Below are 26,507 nucleotides of genomic sequence, written 5' to 3'. Positions count from 1 at the left end.
AAAATCATTTTTTGTTACTGAAAATCTTCTGGAATCTTCTTTTACTGTTTGTGCAGTTTATTTATTCATTTATTTTTAGATTTGCTTTAACTCTGGATTTCCATATTTTACAGTTTGATATTCATTTTGGTTCTTGGCCCAAATGTGTAATGCATACCCACTTGAAAGTTGAGGAATCAAAGAAATAAAGTAACAATATCATAATCCTGATGCAAGAAAGCAAAAACAAGATTGACCTTCTAGCTCTTAATTAATTTCCTTAATTTCTGAAGGAAAGGATGTCTAATCAGATTTTTGGGTTGTCCTGATTTGTATTGGCTCTATTTGGCTTTAGTTCTCTATGGCTGTGGCCAGCAGAATTAAAACATAGATGCTTTGAAAAACAACACTGGAATTGCCAGAACTGGCAGCATGCTTAAAAAGAAAAAAGAAAACCAGAGCCTATGAGATTCCAGTCCATTTATATGTTATACACACCTATATTTGATTAGACTCTCTCTCTCTCTCTCTCTCTCTCTCTCTCTCTCTCTCTCTCTCTCTCTCTCTTTCTCTCTCTCTTATTCCTTCCTCCACTTATGTCTTCATAATAGGGGCTGTATCAGCAGGTGAGATCGAAAGACTGCAGTTATCTAATGAGCTTCCATAGAACAGACTGACTTAAACCTGAGCCTACCAGTTCTAGTTCAGCATCCTTACTTCTCCACCATTCTGTTCTTTATGCTCCAGAACTTCTCCTTGTTGTAGAGAGTGTCACATTGTGTCCAGAGGGTCTGTGTTACTAAGGTTAGAACTGTAGAAACAGTTGTATAATAGAAGCTTTGCCCTTTCTAAAAGGAATCTCAATGCATAAAAAGGGGAGATTGATTATGTAGCTATAGTAATTTTTACCACCCCTGGAAGATACCTTCCCAGTTATTTATACTTTTTAATTCATAGGTTTAAATGTATGATATTTTTGTAATCAGGGTTTTTTCCTATGTAGATAAAGTTGTTAAATGGCCATGGTGGGATGAAATCTCCAATCATCACTTTCAGGCCTGTCAGACATTTTCTGTTGTTTATTCTCCCATAAGTCTCAGAATAAACAACAGAAAATGTCTGACAGGCCTGAAAGTGATGATTGGAGATTTCATCCCACCATGGCCATTTAACAACTTTATCTACATAGAAAAAAACCTGATTATATATATAAAAAGAATAGTAATGTGAAATAACAAATAATATAGATGTTCTATGTATTACAGAAACATTCTGAACTTTAATATAATGTAGAGGAATAAGATTGTATTGACCCCTATTTGATGTTTCCAATATTTCTATTGATTCAGCCTTTCTGACAGAAACAAATTATAACAAAGATCAGATATAAGCTATCTCATTTTTCCATCAACCATGGCCTTGGAGGAGAAAGGAGCCCCCAAAGTCAAGATGGCAGCTTCAATTGCACAGTCTTGACCATTATTATCACTCCTGTAGACACCTCAGACCTCAACTTTGTGCTCTGACATAATAGACAACTGTTCCAAGAATTGTGAGAAACCAAGACACCATGGCTGTGATGCCATTAGAACAAAGAAGTAAAATCAAAACAGTGCAAATCATTCAAACAACTTCAAAAGCATTTTCTCAAAGTTTGAAAATAACCCACAGGGGAGAAGTGATCTCTGGGCCATAAAAATGTACCCAGTAATGAGTAGATTGGACAAAATCCTGAATATATGCACAATGCAACCTCTTTTAAGCTAGAGACTCATCTTTTGACTGTTCAGATCATCCTTGTAGTTTTCTTTCTCTAAGTCTGGATGGATGATAGGTGTCTCTTTGGCACAGAGATCCATTTAAATCTGAGACAGTAGAAATAAATAAGCAGAAATATGAACAATTTCTTTAATTCAGTAAAATATATTTTGGGAATAAACCTGCCACTTTGATACCATTTTTTGTTTGAATTCCTGTATTTTTGTAATAAAGGGTCCACATCTAAAAAGAAGATATTGGCACAAAATTAGCTATGCAATATCTGGGTGTGTGTGGGGAGGTGTTGTATAAGAAAGATGCAAAAAATTAAATATAAAACATCCTATTAGTTGCCTTAAGCATCTGGGCAGAATGTAGGATATAAATCAATCAAACAAACAAATAATATTATACATAAAAATATCCTTGCCTGATTGGGATGCAAATACAAATTGCCTTCATGAAAGAACTGCTTAGAATTCCACAGTGAAAGAAGTCAGATCGCTGGAGTTACATGTGTGACTAATAATATTTTTTAATCAGACCCAGAAAAAAAATATAATAATCTATTTTACTTTCCCACAAAGTCGAGCTTTTGATCACTGCTGTTCCAGTGCTGCAAGACAAATGAAGAAGGAAGGCACTTATGAATATCATAGCTAGGTTTTTCAATTCAGTGGATTATTCACATCTGTTAGGTGAGAATTGCAGAGCGTTGGAATAAGGGACTCTTATGTTTTTATAAATCTCGCACTGCCAAGGGCTACTGAATAGTGAATCTCAACATCTGTGTTACTTCTCCTTTGAGCTTTTCTGATTAAACGTGTCTAAACATTTCACACACTAGCAGAAATTTAGAACACAAAGAAGAACAAAGGAAAAGAGGAAATTGTTGCAATGTACGGTTTGGTGTCAGGTTACTGCGATTCCCTCCCCCTCCCAAATTGTACATTTAGTGCAGGGGACGAAGAGGGAAATTATTTCATGTGACAAATGTCCTCCAAATATTCTTTTTGGTATCGTTACTTTTTGTAGCAGCCTTATTACAAAAACACAACCCAAAAGAAAGGAACAAATGTAAATAAAGGTGCAGGCATTCGGACAATGATGTTTCTTCCAACCTCTGGCTTTCTCTACCCATGCCCCCACACCCGCATGCATGCACAAAATCATTCAAATGCCTTTTCTTTCTCTGACAAAAATATTCATTAAAAACATTTCACTGGGCTGCCTTTTAATATCTCACAGGCATTCAACCTGCACAGGAAGCTTCCATGGATCCACACAAATACTGTGTAATTATCTGCCGGCTCCCTGCTGGTTCCTGCATATTCCAAGCACAAAGTGAATGCCACAGATCCACTGCCTGACTTCTGTCTTCATTGTCCCTGCTTGGAATATGAAGCCCCACTTCATTATAGCAGACCTGATCAAACTTGATAGATTTAGCTATTATTCTTGGCTGTGTCAACTTTCTCTCTGCAGCTTTTTTCCCCCCTTCAGCTCTTTTGTTTCGCCACCCAGGGAATGCATCTTATTCCTAGGCGTCCTCCTTTCTCCCCTTTCTCCTTTCTTCTTACTCCCCCGTCTCTCGGCTGACAAGCAATGGTTTCAGCAAATAATGCTCTTTGTATATCATGTGATTCATGAAAAATAAGCCTTGTTTCCCTGACTCTTCTGGCTCAATGGCCCTTTATGGTTTTATTGACTTTTTAAAAGTTTGTTTCTATAAAAATGCTGTAATATTGACGTACACCACAACTTTAAAAATACTTACATGTTTGGTGGATGCTAAATTTCTTTTTCATCTTATTCTCTGTTCCCGGCATCTACCCGAATAGCTGGATTTATTATTGATGTTGTAGTTATTATTATTACCAAACTTTTGAGGCAATGCTCCAGCCAATGCTTTTCTGAATGATTCCTATGCCAATATATCTTCTGAAATTTACGATATTGTTCATTTGTTGACTCAAAATGATGGTTTCCTAAATTTGCTTTCAAAGGCTCCAGAATGCACTTTAAAGAAATACAGATGTTGCAACCACTGGGTTTATTGAACAGATAGCATTGTGGTTTGGATTGAAGAGTTGCTGCTATGCAATCACTGAGGACTGTTTATTTAATAGTAATAATAATTGTTTCTAAATATTATTCCTGTAGTTAATGCAGCATAGATTATTAGGTACAAAGAATATCAGGCTATGTCACAAAATAATACATCCTTTCTAAAAAATATAACATTTGCTAACAAATATAGAAAGCTTTACGCAGGATCCATTCACCTTTGTCTTTAAAATATATGCTGTTTCTAAAAACAAAAGTATGGAACCACTTAGCTACTTCAAGCCAATGTTAATGGAATTTAATCCTAATTTTATCATCATATTACAAATGTGAAATTTCATATTAAATGCTAAAATGTGTTTTACTATAAATTTTACTGATTTTAATATATTCTGAAATCAGTGTATTTTTATCTGAATCATTACTAAAATGCTTAATTAAGGCCAGTAAGGGCATCTTGTGCTCCATACATGAGTTGCAGAAAAACTCAGGAATATACTGAGTTTTGAATATACTAAGAATGTAGATAAACTTATTTTCAAGTCGAACATAAATACTGGTACAATAATTAACCTATTCATGTTATTGATTTTTGATTTTTCAAATGCTGCTTTTTTTATTTATTTCATTATATTTTTGAGACTGCACAGTCTCTAAATGACTCTGGGACAGATCAGAGTTAAAAAGAAAAACCACACAGCCCATTATTTTTTTCAAATAGCTCTTTATACAGTATATCACTTAATATATAAACACGACACCCTCCCCAAACAGAAACAGAATAGCCTTCCCCCCAACATCTTTTTTAAATTGGTGATTTAAATACATAATGAAACTGAAATTAAGCAATAATGTTATTCATATTTTTTTTAATAAATGTTGCTAATTATCACCTCATCTACAGATACTAATTGTTCCGGCTGACGTACAAGAAATTGTGATTTCATCATATGCTTTATATTATATTCCACCTTCAAAGTAAACTCCCTCCTCGATCCTTTTTCTACTATCACTCTCCCTCTTAAAAAAAAAAACAAAAAACTGTACAGCATCTTAAAATGTAAATTGTGGCAAAGCCACACAAAAGAAAAAAAGAGATATTTTTAAAGACAATCATGATGATCACTTAATTCAATCTCTGCCTTTCCACTTGGCATAAGATAATTAGAATGCCACAGTGCTGTAAAGACAGAAAGCTTTGGCTACCCCTCTGACTCACCCAGATGATAATACATGATTAGAAGTCAGTGACAGATCACAACTGCTGCATGACCGACCAAGGTCTTATCAAGGGCAAATCACATAATTAACATGCACTTCTCTAGCCAAAGAGGACTATACGATTGTTCAGCGACAATCAAATTAATATAGCCAATGGGGTCAATGCTCTATGAACTTGGGTATATTTGGGGTATTCCAAAGGTGGGGAAAGAAATGCATGTTGTCCATTCCTATTCTAGCAACAAACATGCAATTTAAACTAACATTTATATACATTCATATAATTTTATATAAATGATATAAAATGGTATAAATTGTGCATATGTTCTATTTTGGAACGTGCTCTGCTGATCTCATAATTCATCATGTATGGAATAAAGGCCTTTTGCTAATGCAATCTGATCCTGAGGGACACATGTAATGGAGCCACTTTGACAGGAATTCAGGCATTTATTGAGGCCTGCAGCTCAATTTATTTGCTGTAAATGTATTCTGGAACCAGGCATAAAATGCCAAGGAATAATAATTGCGCTTTTTACAAAATACTGACTTCCCACAAACATTATTTTGTTCACAATGATTAGCACAATTTTCTTGATGTATGTTTATTTTAGCTCTATTTCTGATTCCCCTCTGTTTAACCATTTTATCACTGCTTTTGCTCCCCTTCTATTTAATAAGGCCCCTCAGTTTGACCTCTTCCAATTTGTTCCATCTCAGAGTTTCCTCAGAACCATCAGCTTATCTTGTTGTCTCTGCATCAAGTTCAGTTAGGAGCTCTAATGGCATGATCTTTTCCATATGGGCAGGCTCTGACTAGTATGGAAGAAGAAGGAGGGAGAGGAACTTTTCTTCCCTGCCAATAATAGGAAGGCCTCTCAGGCAGCTAGGTGTGGCCTACCTTTCTTGGGTGACTTTGGGGACTCAAGCTTCAATTAAATTTTAGCTTCATTTATTATCTTGAATTCTGTTCAGCTCTCTCCCTGCCATCCAACTTTGCCTTCAGCTATCTCCAACCTGCCCAGTTTTGGGTATAGATTTTGATCATTGTTTTCCCTCACACTGTGTTCAGAATTCCTTTTCTTTCTTGATTACAACTCCATATTGTCTCCTATTATGATTTCCCATAATCCACTGAATTTACAATAAAACATTTTTGCACCTTGTGTTCGATTACGCAGCATGGTTCATGGAGAGGTTTAGTTTCATTTGTCCATTGCTTATTACTGGTGAGTCTGCCAAATATAGCATCATTGAACAAATCTTTGATTAAAATCAGCTAGTGCTGGCTAGGAATTCTGGAAATGGCAGTCCCTCAAATGTTGTGCAGACTAAGAGTATGGGAGGAGCACTGTTATAGAATGAGTTAACTATGGGAGTGTTCCACTTGTCTCCTTACTTCTGTGTGATCCCTGCTAAGAGTAGCAAAGAAATAAGAGCTTCCACCAGGTTGGGCACAACCTGGTAAAGGTCTCTCAAATGCTTAAGTCACTCAAATATATTAGATTTTCAAATGGAGTAGAGACAGGGGTCTATGGGGGAACCTAAATACTAGTTAGATTCATACAAGAGAATGGATTTCTCAAAAGTTATTTAGAACTTTATAAATCATGGCTATATCCTGAGTGTATGTTACTACATTTCACGTACAATACTTTCTAATTAGATGGGTCTAAATAACCAAATGTTGGTTTGCAAGATAATCTCTAGTTTAGAGTTCTTGGTTTATGTAGACTGATACAAGTATGTTTGGGGTAAAAGTGAGCTTTGATTATGTTTCTGGCGCATTAGCTTAAATGTGCAAAATGAGATCTTCCTTCCTGTTAACAGAGAATGAAGTGTAGTGTTGCTAATTTTAATGTTTCTTAATGCTGTAATGTTTTTTATGCTGTATGCTGCCCAGAGTCATTTGATAGGAGATGAGTGGCAAATAAGTTTCATAAACAAACAAACAAACAAACAAACAAACAAACAAACAAACAAATGGTATATTGCCTATGACATCAATAGATCTAAGAATGGTAGTTTACCCATTGTCCTAAAAAAATAAGTGAAATATTTGATTGACCAATGATGAACAGTGGAGATTAAAAAAAAAAAATCTTTTCTGTGCTTTGTATAATGTTGCTTATACCAAAAGAGAATAGCATGTACGTAAAATACTTAGTAAAATACTTAGACTTGAAATAAATTTGCTATTAAATTGTTTAATCTGGGAACCCCATGATCTCTGTAATTTTTTTCAGGTAATAGCCTTTAGACATAATTTTGAGTCAGATGAAATTTATGAACACTTTCAGTCTAAATGAGGTGTAACTACCCTAGCATGTATCACCATACCAAATCTGAGTCCTTGAAGGAAAGGCATAGATCTTTTTTTCTTTCTCAAGGGATTGCAAATTCATCTCAGGCTGGACCAAATTACTGAACTGTCTTTCTACTGAACAGATGTATATCCGCTTGTCCATTTCATTTTTTAAATTTTATTTTGTCAAATGCACTTTCTAGCTGATACTAGGCATGAACTTAGAACAGCAACATTTTTTTTTTCATTTTCAATGTGTATAAGAGATAAGAGTTGGGTATCCTTGGCATAATGATGTCTCCAAATTCCAAGACTTTAAACAATTTTCCCAGTAGTTTTACATGAGAAATTTAGATAAATTTAGATGTAGATGAAAATGATTCAGCATGTTTATTCAAAATTACTCTTACTGATTGCAATTGGACTTAATTTCAAAAGAAATTGAAGTGCAGCTGGACAAGTGAGTTGAAATAGCCTACCCCAGCTATATTGTACCCAGAAGTTCTCTTTTTCCCTCTCATTAATACTAATCCAGCCAATTCTTGCTTGTGACATCACAATTATTCTTACAGAAACCAATAATCATTTTATAAATAGAAGACACTAACCTTGTAGATCTGTAATGGATGTAAAACAGGTAGTGGACGAAACAGGTTGAATGGCAATGTGTCCCTTTCCTTCTGTAATTAGCTGCCACAGAACAAATAACAAGTGACATAGACTTATGCTTAAATAAAATGCTTCTGGGGGTAGGATTAAACACCAAAGAGCATCTTTGAGCCAATTAAGTCATGCCAGCTACTGTATAACTTGGCTTCTTACATAATTGTTCTACTTGGCAGGATTTGGTTATAATAGCTACTTGCATTGTTATTTTGAAAAAGCTTTCAGTTGGGCTTTCCCCATATTCAAATACTTTTTATTATTAGTGAATAAACACAAGGTCTTTACACACTCACATGAGATTTGCAAAGTGTGAACTATAGTAATTTATTACAAGGGAAGGGGAGGGAAATATAAACTACAGATCAAAAGTTGCTCTCAGTAATCAATTCCTATCACATAATAGTGCATTGCACATAGCTATGTTGATTCTGGTAAGTGGGTGGGGAGAGAGAGAGAGAGATAAAGATAGAGGGAGGGTGGGAGGGAGGGAGGGAGGGAGAGAGAGAATGAGAGAGAGACCCCAACATATGTGGCGATCTTTTGCTATGCGATGCATCTCTGTTTTTGTAGATGTCTCTTATTTCCTTCTTAAAAACATAAAATGTATAGTGCAGAATTCATTGCCATAGCTGAGATACAGTTCAGAACTTACTCCTTGATCTGACCTATACTACTATTACTGAATACTTTGGCAACTCATTTCCAAATATTTCTGGGATAAGTAGAAGCAGCTTCCTTTTCGAATTAAACCCATCTTTTTCTTTTTTGGTCTTATTAATGAAGTTTTCCTGAACTTGCAACTCATAGTCCACTAATAATAGTAGTCATGCTGATTGCACTGCTAATACTTCATATTAGAGCTTTAGTAATGCTTGCAATAACTCCACAATGAGACCAGAACATAATCTAGTGCATTTTCAGTTGTAAGTGGCATTATTTGCTTTGTATTGTAATATAACAATGTGAGAATCTTTTGCTTCAGTTTTATTTTAGTGGGAGTGTGGATGCCATTGGTTAGAAAAATCTGAGAGAGAAAGAAATGTGAGGTGTAGCATTGAAATCAGCAATCTTTCTAAGCTCAAGTGTCATTAGGCATAACAGCCCAGTCATTTCGAAGAGGAGACACGTCCTCATGTGATATGAGAATTTTGAAATCTTATGAGAACTTGGGCAAGATCACCAAAATCATTTGAGATGTCCACAACTGTTTAATGATATATCACAGATTTGTAATTTCACCGCCATGGATTAGGAACAGAAAATGCAGTGTTGAAACCTACGGTTCTCATAAAGTAATCTATCAAGGATTTTGTAAAACTATTTTCTTACTTTTGCTTTTTTAAGCATTACAAACACTGCAGTATTGTACTGCAACAGTGGAAAAAATGTTACAAAAAGAGAGTGAGGAAATTGTAACTGCTTGCTTTGATTGAAAATGAATTGTTTTTAAAGTAAGTGTATTTTAAAATAGGTTTTAAAACACTATTTCCCATTTCTTTTCTGTATCCTACCAAGATCACACATAGTTTGTGTGTGTGTGTGTTTGTATGCCCAGCTTCCAAGTTTTTGCCAGAATTGAAAAAGTGGAATTCCACGAGTATCAGAATTCCAAAACTGGATGACATAATTCATCTCTGCTAGTATTAAGTCAACAAAACAAAAACCTGTGTTTGTTTGTATTTCTGTCTGTCTACCTATCTACAAAATACATATTCATATAAACAACCTAGTTAATAAGAATGAAAATCGAGGTATTCAAATGGAAGAATTTTCCGTGAATCTTAAAAGAATTAAAAGAAGAATGAAGAATTTCCTGTGTTTGACTTACAAAGGCATAATGAATATGCTTTCTCCCTCCCCCCCCAAAGCTAATGAAACATCAAGAAAATTTGGTGCAGCGAATTTTCGGGCAGGAGTGGACATACAAAACAAGAATTTGCATTTATACTGAAGGTATATTTTTTTATGTCTGCGTGTGTTTAAAGATATACATCTCTTCATATAAGATATTTTCCTGTTTCCCTCTCTGGTGGTTAGTCCAGTCTTTGGAAATTCAGCCTACGCTATGCAACTCCCCTAACAAACAGGATTAAAATTCACTCCTTTCACCATCCTAAGCCTTTATTCCTTTTCATTGAGCTACATTTGTCTGATTTAACAAGATAAGATTTGAGTGCTGATGCAGCCCGTTCTTAATGCAGCAGCCGCGTCCGCCGTGCCATCAACACACCATATGAGACTGATGCATAAATCAGGTATTCAAAAAAAAAAAAAAATTAGATATGCAGCACACCGGTTTTATAGTCCCAGGCTCAGAAATTGAAATGGCCCAGATTAATGTATTATATCTTACACACTGTCCGAGTGAATCAACTTTAATATATTGAACAGATTCACAGAACAAGACGGTGTTATCTAAGGAGCGTTTGGAAGAAGGGATTGACCTGGGGATTTGATTTGGTTCAGGTAGTTCATGTTGTACAGCGGCATTTGAATAGTATCACATAAAAATAAAATTTGTATTAGAGATCTCTCACATCATTCTCCGGTGGCTCCTCTTGAAGCTTTTCAGTGGTGGGGGTGGGGTAGGGGTGGGGGTGGGAAGAATTTCTTCGAATAAAAAACAATAGTAAGCAGCTCTGGGATTTTAACCTTTGCTGAAAATGCAACAAGCAACATGGTGTTTACTGTTGCTGCTTTTCCCCTTGGAATCTTGGAGACCCTGGGGAGAAATTCTGCTTTCAGCAGGGATTGTGAGCCCTAACATAGGATACATCTACGTTAGAATCGTAAACTGGCTTAACAATCAGCCCGTGAAAAATATAATTCTGTGACATGGGGACATGGGAGAATGGGCAAGTGCAGTTTTGGTTCTCAGCACTGCTTCCAGACTTTCCTTATGAAATCAAAGCTGAGAAGCTGGTGTAAAAGGGGTATGTTCTCAGATAATGCGACTGCAAGCAATTTGTTTAGTCCTTTAGAGCTGAAGATTATTTCTTATTCCAGTGATAAGAGAATACTCAGAAATTCTATTTGTGCTTTAATAACTTCTTAAATGCAAATATATTATTCTTTTATTTTAGTGGTCAATTCCGAATGTAGAATGGTGACACATCGGAACCACCCATATGTTAATTGGTCCCTCTGTAAAGTGTTTGATCCCTTTTTCTCCACCGCTTATTCAGAATGTGTAGTTGGTAGTCAAAGACTGCTGGATTTATGGGACTAAAACAGGGTGATTATTAATCCATTTTATGGTCTGAAGCAGGCCTGGATAATGTAACATCTTTGCCTGCTTAGTGGAAAGGACCACTAAACTGGAAGCCCTCAACATCTGGATATTGGACTACACTCAACAACATGCAAGTGAATTTTCATTTGTGCAATGAGTGAGCTTTTCCACAAAGCAATTTTGGAAGCATGCAAGTGTTAACAGAAGCAGGGATGGGTTCTAGTTACCTTTACTACCGGTTTGCAATGGGGCCGTACACGTGCGCAAGTGCAGAAGCGTTTTGATGACATCAGGGTCAGTGGGCGGAGCCTCCCACTGGTTTTACTACCAGTTCTATAGAACCGGTGCGAACCGGGGGCAACCCACCACTGTACAGAAGGATACATATGATATGATCTACTAGGTAGACTGCTGTTGGATAGATTCCCTAGGATGCAATCTATTGTTAATTAGCTTGAGAAGCCTATGTGTTCAACAACAGATAAATAAAAAATCTTTTAATGCACATAGCAGGTAATTCTGCTATGTGCACTGTTAACAATCATTCATTCAGTGACTGTTCAAAGTTACAGCAGCACTGAACAAATGGTGGTTATGACTGGTTCTCAAAGTTCTAGCCGCTGCAGCACTCCAGGGTCATATGATCTAAATTTGGGCACTTGGTGGCCTGTCTGCATTTACAATTGCACTTGCAATCTTTTACAATCTCACTTATTTACAATCTCATGGCTGCGCACTCGCCCAGCACCTGAATCCCAGGCCAGCAGCAGGAGGAAGAAGATGGTAAAGGCCAGCTGGGGGGCAGAGGTAAGTGGCAGTAGGTGTAGAGATGGAGTGGAAGGTGGCCAAAAAGGCAGAGATGGGGCAGAAGATAGGAGCCTTGGATGAGTTGAAGCAAAGGCGGGTGCAATAGGGCAAGAGAAATCCTTGACTAATGACAGTGTGATCTTAGTCTAACAACCACAACTGGGACTGTAGTTACTAAGTGATGGAGTCACATAATGTTTTGTCTGATGACTGTTTTGCTCAGCAATGGAAATTTGAATTCCAATTACGGTTGTTAAGCGAGGACTACCTCTATGACAGTGTATATATGATATTGGGTATAAAAGCATCAGTCTCAGTTGCACAGCTAATGCACTTTAGAATAGCTCTTTGTTACCCAGCTTTCTGTTCTAACAAACAAAAAAAATGACAGATATCAATTATTCCAAATTGTATTGAAATCAATTAGAGCAATCCAAGAGCCATCACATCTCAAACAATTGGGCTTTTCCATTTAGCAGCCTGGAAAGAGCACATTTTAAAATACAGGCACAGTTATTTCAATGCATTAAGTATAAGTCTTTAATGCAGTAGAGTCTGTATCTTCCATCTGTTCCATCAATTAAACTGTACATTGATCTATGAAGTTATTAGCAACTGCTGAAGTTCCAAATAATCTACATTGCCACCAAAGGAAAACCTACTTGCTTTAAAAAACAAAACAAAACAAAATCAAATGAAACTAGAAAAAGCTTCTTTTTCTGGCATGGACATAACTTTCTGAATTTGTAAAGCTTTCTCACTTTATCTTACCAAATTCCTGCATTATAAATTAAGTTTATCTCAGAATGTATATAAAATTTAAGGAGAGAGAGGAAATAATGATACAGTAGATGATGATGATAGATAGATAGATAGATAGATAGATAGATAGATAGATAGATAGATGATACGTAGGTAGGCAGGCAGGCATATACAAAGTGATTGTTTGCTTTGATTCAGGATTTGGGGGTTTTCTGACAACTGTATGACTTTCACCAGCCCAACCTGTGAAATAGGTTGTGTCCTTGCTGTGATATTTTCCCCTACTGGGAAAAAGTGATCTGAAAGGAGGATTCATTGTCATACTCTTCTTGTGAACTAATTCAGTTTGATGAAGTTTTGAGTGATTATCATCTCATTCACTGTAGGGTAGAACGTGATTCACTGGCTCATCTGCCTCTCCTCCAGAACTTATGGAATGTGAAGGATTGACAAAAAAAATGGATATATCTTCCAGGTAACAAGGGTGGTTATTTTGTTTCCTCCTTTAATGCATCTTGAATGCTAAGGAGAAGATAATGGCGATGGTTAAAAACTTTTAAAAATGTGTCCATCAATTGAATTTTAGAGGGGAAATATTTAGGAAGATTACTTCTGCTGACATTAATAATTGGGGATCCCATCATTGTGATCATCTTTGTAAGGATGTATATTGAGACAAAAGTCAATTATGCTGTGGTCACTGTTGGAAAAGGGTTCTTTTATTTGTAGACCATAAATTGAGTTTAAGCTGTTGCAGAAGACGAGATCAAGGCAGTTGTTGAGTCAAGTGTTGCTAGTTACTAGTTGATCCAGTCCCAGATTAGTTACAGCATTGCATGTATGGGTTCAGTTGTACATTCATTTAGGGTCCAATTAATAAGAGGTAGATTGAGGTCACCAAGAAAGATAAGAGGGTGTGGGCAGGAGGATGCCCACGTTAGTAGTGAAGTTAGCTTGTTCGCATGTTTGAGGTCGTAATTAGGGGCTCTGTAACATAGTAAGAAGCGAAATGTGGTATTTAAGGACAGCTCGAAGACGATGGTCTCAGGAAGAGCGAGTTCCTGTGTAACTTAAATGTTTTTTTAGTTTTAGGGACTTTTTATAGAAGATAGCAACACCACCCGCTCTACGGTTTTCGTAATCGGACCAGTAAACATGATAGTCTCTTACTGTGGTAATGGAGTCTGGGAGGGATGCATTCAGCCACATCTCGCAGACAAATATAATGTCGAATATAGCCATATTTAGTAAGAGGAGGAATTCAGGCATTTTGTTTGCGAGGCTTCTTGCGTTAAGTAGCTTGCATTTAAGGACTGTAGTGGTGGATCTTGAGGAAGTTAGGGGTGTGCATGTCTAGTTTGAGATGATGGGGGTGGTGGTTGTTGAGACGTGGGCTGTAGGACTTACTTTTGATACAGTCAGCACGGTAGTCAATGTATAAGTTAATCTCTCCTTGGTCTTGAAGTCTTTTATGTTCTGAGCGGAGTTCACATTGCAGTATGGATAGTTCAGGCCATGAGCGAAGTTTGTTAAGGTTGGTGTTGGTTTAATGTTGGCTGGTTGGTTTTATGCTATACTTTCCTGCTCTGGTGAATTTTGTTTGGCTAAAAACGTTTGAAAACAATAGCAGGCTATAACAAGTTAAAATGCTGATTAAAATTATTGATAAAAACAATGATTAAAAGTTTGGTGAAAGATAAGGATCTTTACAAATTTCTTAAACCTTAATGGAGCGTTTGGAAAATTGCAGCTTCTGAGAGATCATATGAATGGCATCCACTTCTGGGATAGTGTAAGACGGCCTCTACATACAGCATTGGCTGGGTGTTCTTTCAGAAAGGCGATCTTTGGAAGAGGTCAATGGAGCAACACATAATGGGGCAGGGAGGGACAGGAAGCAGACCTGTGGGAACCCAGCTAGTTGGGAAGCTCTGCAAGGGGTGGCTCAGGGTGAGAGAGGCCTGGCACAGATCACACATGAGCTGTGGAGGTGCTGCAGTGTGAGCCTGGTCCTGCTTCAGGCCTCCCAGGGCCTCCCTCTTCACTGAGGCACTCTGTGTTCCCCTTAGTAACCAGCATAGTTGCTTAATGATTGCAACAATTGCAATTTTTGAGTGCTGTAATCATGTGGGTGTCTCGCTTAATGATCGCAATGACTTATAACTCATAATTGCAGTCATAAGTTGAGGACAACCTGTAAATAAATTATCTTCATGCCTACCAAACCAGCCCACCAATAGGGGACTCCAATGAGTGATTTGCCTCCTCCTGGGACATTCAGTAAGAAAAAAATATCCCATTTCTAATTGTGAACGTTCAGATGGCTTTATTTTATATTATTAGAAACAATATATACAGTTATAGTGGGAACTAATTTATACTAGCTAATGTTATAACTAAGTTATAGTATAACATTATAGTAATGATTGTTCCAGGAATCAAAGGGGGCAAGATGTTGTTTTGGGGATACCAAGGGCCAATGACTCAGATGCTGAATAGAAACCTTCCAGCATCATATCATTTTTTGGACAGACATCACATTACAAAACAGTGTCTGCAAGCCCCAATCCCACCTATTACCAGAGTACTGTAACTGCTAAAAGAATCAAAATAAGTAGTGCTTTATCCTCCTCATCTTATGACCATTCACCAAATAGGTCATTCACCAAAGTGACCAAACCATGTTAGTCCCAAATCTTGGCTGAAAGCCTAATTGAAATGGGTCCAGGTAATCAATATCTTTTTCATAATAAATCCATCTTTCCTTTGGATTTCTGCCAGTTGCACCTCCCTAGTCATATTCTTCTAATACTCACAAGTATCATACATTTGTCTTTTCAATGTCATACATGTTTTGATGCATACATTTTGCTCACAAATACACCATAGCATGAGAATATGACAATGACAATGAAGGCTGCATAAAATTGTTAATTTATGAGGTGTCTATTCTACTTTCTACCTAGTAAAATATTTTAAAATATTGCAAGAATCTATATAATATAAAAATATACATGGCTCTAAAAGACTAAATGTTGTGCTTTCTAGATGAATATGTAATTAATCCCACAGAAACAATGTGGATATTGCTAAGTCAGCCTGCAGTTTCTGGATTTTGTACTAGTTTGATGGTACACTTATTTGAAGTAAAGTGGAATAGTACAGTAAACATAGTTTTGAGCCACAGGGAGACATATTTAAGTAAAATGTTATCCCATACCTTCTTATGTTTAGACATTTTAACAATAGAAAAAGGAAACCTGTCCATAGACTCTTCTTCACATTAGACAATCTGAGGTCTACTTAGTTTCAGAAGTGGTATTTAATACTGCTAAATACTGGCAATTTACCTAATACTAATACTAATTCAGCTAAATTATTCTGAGTAACTCATATCCCAGTTTTTGCCATTTTACAATGGTAGAATTCATGCATTAAGCCAAATCATATTGTGATTAATTTGCTTCTGGCTTAGTGTGATTTGTGGAACCCAGCCATTCTACATATTAACCATGGTTGATGGGTTAATATGATGTGCAAACCTCAAACATTCACTACAGGTTTTTTTCTTCCTTCACAGTGTCTTTATAACTTAAATCCTTGAGAATCGGAGGAATGGGTTTGTCTTTAGGCCAAGTGAGGCAATTGCCTTGCCCAACAGCTCCTCCAGTGGCTTCTCCTGAGCTTCTTTCATTTTCCTGGGAGTAAAAATCCTTACTTATTACTGGCATCCACATCTACCTGCCTTAGCTAGTTGTAATTTCTTCACCATATTTCACTGTGCTGGCAAAACCAGCACCCATCCCTACTCACCTGCCTATTACAGGAACAGGCTGTCATATTTACAGTGCAGAACTTATTTGTATGGATAAGAAGCAAGTATCACTTGACATTTTATGACCTTTTGCCAATCAGAGTTGGGAGTACCATGTGGTTGGTTTGCAACACTATCACTAATATTGAATTAGGCTAGCAGGATCCTCTTATATACATATAAATAGGAGAAGGGGGTTGCCATTGTATCTTTCCCTTCAGGCAATGTATAAATGTCCTAGGCCAACCCTGTTTTTGTCTCTGGCAACTAAACACTTGCACATGAACACGGAGGCACCATGCAGTGCACAGCTTGCTATTTCACGCACTATTGCTATTGGGGTATATATTTATCTGCTCATAATCTATAAAACAATTATATTTTTCTAGCATATATGCAATGCCATCATTCAATGAACATTTAAATCATTGAAGGACAGTCTCTTGCAGAATAATGCTATAAAAATATGGTGCTATGGATTGAACATAATGGTAACAGCGTTAAAACAGTAATCTTTTTCTCTGTCCTAACGGAAATGGTGACTACAGTCACATTCCTCTATTAATTCGATGGAAGCTGGATGAAATGTGATTATGAGAGGATAGACCTGGATCATCTAATAGGGCTCTTTGAATTGTCTACCCCCAGATCCCATCTTTGAGGCAGCAGGAAATGCAGGGCTAGAAGATAGATCTAAAAGGCTGACTGTAGCCAGGTCAATTATTGGGAGCAGGCTGTATGTGTTAGAGGCTTTTTAAAGCCACCTGGGAGATGGAGATATAAAATAAATAATAACTTTATTGTCATTGTACGTGTATACACAGTATACCCATACAACAAAATTCACTTAACACCCAATGATCAGGTCCAACACACATAACAAACCCCAAACACCCACCCACCCACCACAAATTCCCCACTCCTAAACCACCCAAACATCCACACAACAGACCAAGTAATGCTGTCCAACAGCTCACTGATGGTTGCCCTTTAGTTCATTGTTGAGTGCAATTATCTGAGGGGCTTCTACTTTCTTCTCATTAGTTGTAATTGATTATCTTCTTTATACCAGTTTAAGGAAGCAAACATAAGAAAGCAGCAATACAAAAGTGTAAACTTTTTTTAAAAAAACAACAACAACAAAATCCTAAGCACCCACCCTCCATAAGCCAGGCAAAATGAGGATTCCACTGATCTTGCATCCTGGTAACTATAGGGCTGTTCACACTGTTATAAACAGGCTACAACTATATACTTGGGATGTTCTTAAGATGGATGTCACCATGTGTAGCAAAGTAGAATGAATATCTGACCATGATTTTTCCACCAACCCTTTTGTCTGTTCATCTCAAGAGCCATTACATAATAATGATAGGAAACCCATTCTACAAATATGTAGAAATTGCAGAGAAGTATATTTCAGCTAAATCTCATTCTGGCAAGAGTTGTTAGGACTAGAATGAATCTTCTAGGAAGTAATTGGATTTCCTATCTAAAAATATTTGACCAGAGGCCGGAAAAACATGGCCACTTGCATTCTGTATTGCAGATCTTGCACAAGAGCCAAGGTGGCACAGTGGTTAGAATGCAGTAGTGCAGGTTACTTCTGCTGACTGCCGGTTGCCAGCAGTTTGGCAGTTCGAGTCTCACCAGGCTCAAGGTTGACTCAGCCTTCCATCCTTCTGAGGACAATAAAATGAGGACCCAGATTGTTGAGGGCAATATGCTGACTCTGTAAACCACTTAGAGAGTGCCGTAAAACACTGTGAAGCAGTATATAAGTCTAAGTGCTATTGCTATTGCAATGACATTCTGGATGTTCGTCCTGTAATTACATTGCTCAGAGCATGGGTTGGACTAGATGACCTCTATCCCATGATCTTCATGTGCTTTCCAATGCCATGGTCTTTATGTACTTTCAATATTTATCCAGGATTAGTAACAATAGTGCTGTCATCAGAAACTGAGATTTTTGTCTCACACATTTTAAGAACAAATCTTTTACCAGGGAAATTAAAACAGGACCTTTAACAAGGCCCACAGTTTGTGTTCCTTGGAGCTTTGTGGAATTAGTAAAGCAGCATGAAAGACTTGATTTTCATTTTATGTTGTGCTTGTGAGGCATTAACATGATGTTCTAACACTTGTAAATGAGCACAGCCCTCGCCTAATCTGTCATTTTAATGCCTTATAGATTTTATTTCACTGTGTGTTGTACCAGATTTTCAATAATAATAATCAACTGCTTTGTTGTTCTTTTGCAGAAATTAAATTTTGGTAGTGAGTGTGCAACTAATAAAAGATGTTGCTTGAGGAAACAAAAAAATAAATATGATGAATCATAAAAGTTGGAGGGAGGGAGAGTTGTTCATATATGAGAGAGAATTACTGAACCAGTGCTAAATTCATCTGATTCACATATTGTCAACAGCTTAATAACTCTTGGGAAGGACTTAACTGGAGTAATCTCTCTGTTTGCATCAGCATCTGCGTTCGCAGACCTGCTTCCCGGTGGACAGAAAAGATACATCCTGTTGACATATTTAAAGATATATATGTATATGCAAGAATAACAAGTACCTTGGGAAATTATGCGATTTTTCTTTCTTGCACCTTAGGAAAAAAAACGAAAAAACCACAATCTTTTTTCTACTTGAATCATACTGGCAATCTTGGAAGCTTGTTTTCACAAGTGCTTAATTTAATAACTTATAATCTTTCTTTATGCTCCGAATGTTTGTTCTTAGGAGTTGCTGTCAGTTTATGGTTCATTTTCTCAATATGAATGAATGGAACAGAAGCCTACATGGAGTCATTCAATTTTTCTTGATTTCTGGATATGAGGAAAGAGCTTGCTATTGGTAAATAAAAAGAATAAGAATAATGAGCAAAACATTGGATCAAAGTTGTCTGGTCTAATATGTTTCTAACTGGGCCAACAAATTGTTTCTGGAACAAGAAATCCACTTGTTCCAGATTGGTTCTCCCCTCAAATCCTGAAAATATTCTATTGCAGACGATTTATGACATTGACAGGAAATTCGTTCAGCCTTTTCTCAAAGTCAGAAAAAAAAAAGAAAAAAAGTTTTGAGAGGTTAATACCCCTTCTTGTAGAAGGAAATTCTATAAATCAATTATGCATGGCATTAAAAGACATTTTAATCTGTCCTGAGCCCTTTCAAAGCCATACCTTTAGCTGGCCTAGATTTTAAATATGAAAAGAAAAAGGAACCTAAATTATCACATTATGCAAAAAGTAATCCATCAGTATTTCTTCCAGGTCCTTCTGAAGACAGTTTGATAATGCCATATAAACTGTGTCCATCAATGTTATTTATCCTGATACCTGATATGTAGAATTGAACCCAGACCTCAAAATCTTGGTGATTCCCACCACTGGTCATGGACTGAGTGGTGGGCTTCAAATAATTTAACAACTGGTTCTCCCAGGGTTGGGTTGGCTGTCGTGGGAGGCGTTGCCCGTCCCCATCCTCCAGCTCTGTTGCACATGTAGGACGAGCCTCCTGCGATGGCCAACCTGACCCTGGGTGAACCAGTTGTTAAATTACATTCCCCCCCCCCCCGCTATCAAAGTGGATCCTGGGTACTGCACTATGCTGCAATGGAGAAATGGGCAATGGAGTGGCTGGCAGGAGGGAAGGGGGAGGAGCAGAGATAAGAAAGAGGGAAAGCAGCCTTCTCCTCTTTGTGCCAGCTGCTCCGTTGCTTGTTTCGTTATTACAGTACGGTGCCCAGGATCCAATTTGATACTGATGTGTGTGTGTGTGTGTGTGTGTGTGTGTGTAATTTAACAACCAGTTCACTTGAACCAGTGTGAACTGGCTGAATCTCACCACTGGTCATGGTGAATTCCTTAAGTTGTTTTCTGAGATCATGGTATGTGTATCATGGTATGTGTACCACTATAACATTAGGTCTTTCAACATCCTTATATAGAGCCAATCCAAAAAATGATCATGTTGTTGATGATATCTAAAGTTACTAATAGATCTATGACAATAATCAAAGTTAAAATTCACAGCATTCTATCTCCTGATATTAAACTTCGATTGATAGGTGAATCTGGGGAAAGTGGCCTTTTCATTAGTTGTTAGCCACCTGGGGTAATAGTAAAAAGTTATGAAGATATTAAAAGGAAGCAGATCATTTTGTAAGGCATAAGTAACCTGGTGAATTCATTACATTAAGGAATGGCCACCAACTTGGAGAGCTTTAAAAGGGGATTAGTTAATGAATTATCAGTGAATATTAATTATGATTTCAGTATCTGAACAGTAAATATTCTGATACCTTTTGCTAGAAGATATGTGTCAATACAGGTAGTCCTCATTTAATGACAATTCACCATTACAATTATGATTAAAAAGTAACTTTTGACCAACCATCACATTTATAACTTTTGTAGATTTATAAAGCAAAACTGAAGTAAGATCCCAAGCACAGTCACAGTTTCACATGGTGACCACTTTGCTTAATAACAAGTTGCCAGTCCCAATTGTCATCACTAGATGAGGACTGTCTGGTTTTTGTTTATGGTATTTATGCTTTCCTGATATTTTTCTAATTGTTTACTGTGAAATCAGAACATCAGATTAATTAAAGATGTTCCAGCATGACAGTTCTTATTTTTCTCTTTTTTTAAAATAATCTTTATTTACATTTTCCATTAAAAACAAAAGAAGAACAACACATCATATAAATAACAAACAAGACATCACAACAGCAACAAACAAACAAAAACAAACAAACAAAAAAGCAATCATACTTATAAGCAGTACCTTAATAACCTAGTATTCGGTACTATATATCTATATTATAATCCGGAGAAGACAGAACATCTTGTATACCTTTATAAAACAATTAGGTCTATCCGACCTCACTTTACTTGTATAGTATAAGTTTCTCAATAGATATAATTCCTCATCTAATTTGGGTTATATTTTCCTCTTCTCTAGCCACCTATAGAATTTTTCCCAGGATAAACATATTTGTGTTTGGTCTCTGTCTTTTAATTTCTTGGTCAATTTATCTGCTTCTGCACAGTCTAAAATCTTCTTTATAATAGCTTCCTCTGATGGGATATTTTGATTTTTCCAAAATTGAGCATACACCAATCTCGCCACTGTGATGATATGTAATGCAAGATACCGTAAGTCTCTTTTAATACTTTCTGGCTTGGAGCCGAGCAGGCATGTCTCTGGACGCCATTCAATTTTTTGATTTAAAATCTCATTCAGCCATTTTTTAATTTTCCCCCAGAATTCTATTGCTTTCGGGCATATCCACCACTGATGGTAATAGGTGCCATGCTCAAACCCACATTTCCAACATTCCGCAGATTGTCCAGTGAACATTTTAGCTAGTCTATCGGGGGGAAGATGCCACCTGTATATCATCTTGTATATGTTTTCTTTGTATGCCGTAGAGACTACTAATTTCATATTCTCCCACCAGATCTCTTGCCATTTCTCTAAATGAATTGAATATCCAAAATTTTTCCCCCAGGCAATCATTGTATCCTTAATTATCTCTTCACCTATCTCTATCCTCATCAGCAATTTATAAGTTTTCGAAATCATGCCTTTTTCTTGGCCCATCAAAATTTTGTCTAATTCTTGTAACTCACCGTTAATTCCTTTCTCTCTATCTTTTTTGTATTTAGATTGGATCTGTAAATATGTCCACCAGTCCACTTGTACCCTTTGGGAGTTCAATTCCTGCTTAGATTTTAATTTTCCTTGTACATTCAGCAAATCCTTATATGTTAATTTTTTCGCAGAGTTATAGAGTTTGGGGTATGTCAATGCTTCTAGAGGTGATATCCAGCATGGTGTTTTACTGTAATATTTTTTACTAACTTTTTCCCAATTTCGAATTAAAATATTTCTTATGTAGTGTCGGGTTAACCATTTGCTTTGTAGGGTATTATCTCGCCAAAGTGCCATATGCCAGCCCTGATGTAGGTCGAAACTTCTATTTTAAGAAGACGGCTATTACCTAAAGTAATCCATTCTTTTACCCAGGTTAACAAAGCGGCTGTTCTTATTTTTCTCAATGGCCTTCAAGAATATGGTCCTCTTTCTTGTCCGGTTTAAGATAAACTGGGAAAACAATATTATTTCAATGGGTAGTTTTGAATTCCAGGTATGTTAAATATGCCTTTCAACTGGCTGATGTTTTAAAATTGCTTATATGATGTTATTGCTCTGATTTATTTTGTTATTTTATTGTATTAGATATTTACCTTAGAATAGGCTATGATATTTCCTTCTCCTTATATTCCCAAACTGTGTTAAAATAGACCAGGAATGTACTCTCCATTCCCTATGCAGATGTTAAAAAATACTAACTTCAAAACTTTGCAAATCTGGTGAAAGCAATGTATCTGTGCCCTCTGATGAACATACTTAAGGTATATAAGCCTCATAAAATCTGAAGTCAATCTCACAAAGTGCCAAGATATAAAGGTTTTGTTTCTTTGTTAAAATTCTTTTTTTCTTTTTGCCTTAAACTTTTGGACTTGTCTTGTCCTTTTAGTAATCAAAATGTGGATAACACCTGCTTAATGTGGAAAATGGCTGGAGGAAAATCTGAAATGTAACTCATCCGAAGTAAAAATGTAGTCTGGTCCACTGGACACTAGAACCTGAGGCTAGAAGGACGGTCCTCCTGTGTTCTAATCTGACTTCTGCCAGTGGCATGCTGTGCGCCCTCAGGGAAGTTGCATGAAATCCCTCACTTGTCATATTGTGATAATAATGCTTTCTTAACCAATAGGGAGGTTGTGAGAATTAATGCACAGCATACAAATGGCCATATTAAGCATTAGGTATCAAGTAATGTCAGTTCCAGAAACAGTTTCATAGCAGTAATTATATGGACAATTACATTCCACACTCACCGCCACAGGTCTCCTGCAAAACTGCTTTCAGGGTTCACCAGAGTGGGACTTCTTAGGTCACTTTTTTCTCTCAATATCAGTGGGAATAATAAAGCAGAAGGTGGCTTTGTGCAGCAAGTTTGGAATGACCAAATATATTTCTTGGGCTTATTGAATGATGATGATGATGAGGAGGAGGAGGAGGAGGAAGAGGAGGAGGAGGAGGACACGTTAAACAAAACAATCAATTGACAATCAGAGGTTGTGAAAATCTATAATGCAGCAACACTGCAACAGCCAAAAATGGCAAACCCATGGAAATCCATACCTTTTAAACAAATCCAAGAATTTCAGTGGGACTGGGGCTAGCAAGAATTAAATTGATCACCCACTGCCAATAATTACATTTCAGTTTCAGTGGCACTCAGAGCTGCTATTCTGCAAGAACATGAATCAGCAACCCACTCCTGCTAGATACTAACCCAGCCATAGACTGGATCCCTGCAGAATTGTGCTCTAATATCTTTCCTAATACTTAGACAGTGATCCAGCTCTGAGGTGTATTATTGCAAGAAAGTGCTAGAGATCTTTCAGGCAGAGTACATGGTCTGCCTGTTGAGGCATAACAGAAGCACATTGTGGAGGTAGACATGCCCCACATATACAAGCCCTTAAAATTTCTGAAATAACTTGTTCTCTCCTTTCCCAGGGGAATTAGGGACCATGCCATGAGAACTCCTGGCAAAACTGATTGCATGTTGGATTTGAGGAAGGAATAATCTGAAGACATAGTGCAATCCAGCCAATATAATTTGCAGATCAAGATGTCTATTTCCATGCATTGCATCGGGCCTAGCTATCTTCGAGACCGCCTGCTGCTACCAACGACCTCCCATCGTCCCGTGCGCTCCCACAGAGAGGGCCTCCTCAGGGTGCCATCAGCCAATCAATGCAGGCTGGTGACCCCCAGGGGGAGGGCCTTCTCTGTGGGGGCACCTACCCTCTGGAATCAGTTGCCCCCAGAGATAAGGAGAATCCAAGACCTTAGCGCCTTCTGCCGTGCCCTTAAAACCCACTTTTTCCAGCAAGCCGGGCTGGTTTAAGAAGAAATTTTAAATGTTTTAATTGGTTTGTATTTTTAATTTTGGGCCAAATTTATATATATTTTAATTGTTTTTAATATTTGTATTTCATGTTTTTTAATTCTGGCTGTACACCGCCCTAAGTCCTCAGGGAGAAGGGCGGTATATAAATTTAAAATAAAATAAAATAAAAAATAAAAATAAATTTATTAGCTGATTAATTTATTCAGTAAACCATAGCTTATGTTTTATCCAGTCCGAATACGTCCTGAATTTTGAGAGAGAGAGGATAGGTTTGATCAAGTTATCTTAGAAGGCCTCCTCTCAATGCCCTAATAACAGAGCTACACTTCAAATAAATAATTTAAAAAACAGTCTGCATTTTGGTCTCTGAGAGCCATTTGGAAAGTGTCTGAGTAAAACCACAAGGACACTAGTATAGGTAGTGTCATGCACACACTTTCCTTGTACTGTTTTCTTCTTGTATGATTGACTTTAATTTGGTCTTGGGCATTTCACCCTTCTGCAATTCTTGCACTATACAGTAGATGTTTTTGTGAAAAATGTTCTAAACCAGGGTCAGCAATCTGCGACTCTGGTGCTGCATGTGGCTCTTTCACCCCTCTGCTGTGGCTCCCTGTCACTCAAAATATGTGTCACAACCACCAATGTGTGATACCCGCTGGCACACGATTTATTGAGCTTTTCAACCCCCGGTAGGCTAACCACGGATAAATCCAAGAAAGGAAAAGTTTCAGAAGAAAACAGAACATTTAATTCAACTACATATGCTAGTTTTGTGGCCGCTCAAGAAATAGTCAGGCACAGAAAGGGTTTTGTGGCTCCTGGTGTTTTCTTTTCTGTGGGAAACGGGTCCAAATGACTCTTTGAGTGTTTAAGGTTGCAGACCCTTGCTCTGAACAAATTAAAAGAGCTGATACTTAAGAGATATAATGCTTCTATAAATGGAGTTTCCATTTAAGCTATTTATCTTACCCATTACACTTTATTATATCTCATCAGAAATCTCCCCTGCTCCATAATTGTTAACCCATTCATAGCACCCTCTGAAGGGCTACTTTGGGAAGACAGATGCACACCTGTAATATTAATTATGGATATCTCAGCATTAAACAAGCTTTATTCAGGCATTTGCTTCCTTTGTGAGATTACAAGTGGAGTTAGGGCATGGAGGTGTGTACCAGATCTACTCCAGAGTCCCCATTTGAGTTTGTTGCTTCTGAGTTTATGTGAAAGAAGATGATTTGGAGTGTGGTTAGATATAAAAATGATTGAAAACACCACTTGATAGGCTTTGCCGCTTGCCTGGCTATCACAAGGGCATTCATATTGCATCTCACCCCTCTTGCCTCCTCAACTCATTCAGGTTCAGAGTAGATCATATATGAACCATGTATGCAGGGACCCTTCAGGAAGGATGAATGGCACTTTAAATCTTTATGTGTTGGGAAAAATACCTGGCCAGGGCTCACAGTTTTGTTCACTGCCAAATAATTGCATGTGCCTGATGGAAAACAGCCAGAGACAGAACAAAATTCAATTACCTTGCAAGTTTTGATAAGGATTTGACTGGGGACCCAGGGACACATTTGTGAATACATCCCATATGTTGATAGTTTTACTTTAACTACCACTGACATCTATTTTTCTCTCTTTTTTTTTTCTTTCTCTATAGCAAGTGAGAAACACCGGCACCCAGGTAAGCATATGTAGCTGTCCTGCTTGGATAAGCATTTATTTTTTATTATGTTTATGTTTAAATATATAAGGATCATTAGGAGGACAAGGTGACACCACCAGGTAATTTGATTGCCTCCAGGCACTTCACCACTGACACCTGGTGTTGAATTCCAATTGGAAATGACCTAAATTATTGCAAATGCCTGGAGTTC

This window comes from Pituophis catenifer, unplaced genomic scaffold (assembly GCF_029215685.1).
Source record: "Pituophis catenifer annectens isolate HBS135680 unplaced genomic scaffold, rPitCat1.0.hap2 SCAF_1, whole genome shotgun sequence".
Taxonomy (NCBI): Eukaryota; Metazoa; Chordata; class Lepidosauria; order Squamata; family Colubridae; genus Pituophis; species Pituophis catenifer.
Note: the sequence above shows the minus strand (reverse complement) of the source record.